Source organism: Cynara cardunculus (assembly GCF_001531365.2).
Source record: "Cynara cardunculus var. scolymus isolate 2C chromosome LG 17, CcrdV1, whole genome shotgun sequence".
NCBI classification, from domain to species: domain Eukaryota; kingdom Viridiplantae; phylum Streptophyta; class Magnoliopsida; order Asterales; family Asteraceae; genus Cynara; species Cynara cardunculus.
This window is the reverse complement of record NC_037544.1, coordinates 33409529-33411500: the sequence shown is the minus strand read 5'-3', so window position 1 is coordinate 33411500 and position 1972 is coordinate 33409529.

The following is a 1972-nucleotide window of genomic DNA, read 5'->3' as shown; positions in this document are numbered from 1 at the left end:
TACAATTAATATTGATAACATAATGATAATCTTCTTTTTTCGTCTTAACTTCATATTCATTAATGGACGGTTACAAAAACATGATTATAGCTAAAATAATATGTTTATTTTTTTTTTCCAAATTATAAATAATGTGTTATTTTAATATGATAAGAAACTTTGATTTTCCATCTTCAACATATATGTAGTCGTTAATGTTCATATGGTGTATATATCATTCACATGTACTCCAATGTGTTTATAAAATAGTATCTATATACATTTAACATTTGGTCAATATGTGTTTACAAACGAAACACTTTGATCATATATTATTGTGTTCACATGTGAAAGTCAATTACTTTAGTGTTCATAAGTTTTAATAGGTGCAAATAAGTGTCCATAAATGTTCTCATATGTTCATATGTGAAAGACACGAACTAAAATTAGTTAACAAGTTATATATATGTTCATATGTATTCATAATTGTTCATAATGCAACGCGGATGATTCTACGAACTATAAAAGTAATAAAGAATTACCGATTTGTAACCGAATTAATTAATTATCGATCTGTAATCGGTTTGGACATCTCTTCCAAGAATACCCATGTTCATCTATGTTTTGATATCCTTCATTTTTAATTAATTACAAATATGTTATAATTGATCTCATCCATAGATTTTAAAAATCAAGGGCCAAGATTGATTCACAAAATTATCACCCATTATTGAATTAATAAAAGAACCACCCCCCCCCCCCACACACACACACACATATATATATATATATATATAATTTTGTCTCTTTTATAAAAAATAATTATGCAAACTTGTAGTTCTAAAAACTCATATTATCATCTCTAAATTAATTGATGAAGTTTAAAATCCTCGTAAAATAATGTTTATCTTTTTTTTAATTAATAATTGATTATCTTATTTTTAAAACATTATTTTAAAATGATTTAATATTTTAACCAAACAAATTATATGAAAAAATAACATTTAAATTTTTTCGCTTTGATATCAATGTCGTTATATCTTTCTTATTTTTAATTGGTTATGAATAAAGTAAGGGAAAATCACCAAAATAACAAAAATATACATGAGATATTAACGAAATAACTAATTTTTACCAAAATTACGAAAATATCCCCACGGATTGCCTCCGGGGGAGAGGGCTGACCATGGGGGGGACGATCTTATTTGGTGGACAAAAATCAGATATTTTATGATGAAATGGGAGGTGGATGTCGGTGGAGATGGTGATTATGGTCCCCTCGACCGCCTATTTATATAAACCGTTACGTAATAAGACAAAATACATCGTCAAATCGGCGTCAAATCATAGACACTAAAAGATGAAATATCAGTCAAACTACATAAATCAAATATAATATTTGATTTTTGTTCTCCAAATCAGATAAAAATAATTTTTTCGTATCCACAATTATCATGGTTTTATTTTATAAACTAAAACCATGACATTTTGTCCTAAAAGGTAAAAAACAGTTTAAATATTGTCTCATGTTTATTAAAAGCATCCATTAATTGTCAAATCGTCATCAAATCGGCATCAAATCATAGACACTAAAAGACGAAATAACGGTCAAACTACTTAAATCATATATAATATCTGATTTTTGCCTTCCAATCAAATAAAAGTAATTTTTGCGTATCCACAATTATCATGATTTTATTTTATAAACTATAACAATGAAATTTGATCTTAAAAAGGTAAAAAAAAACAGTTTAAATATCATTTTTTTTATAATTAAAAACACCCCTTAATCGATAGTAAAAAAAATGAAAATAAAAATAAAAAAATGGATCGCCTCCAAGGGGCGATTGGGTGATGTGGATCATCCCCGGGAATAGATTCACCAAAATCAAGGCAAATATTGTTTGGTTTCCTAAAGAGGATGCATGTGGGACCCACCAAATTGATTTTTTAATATATATATATATATATATATATATATTTTTTTTTTTTT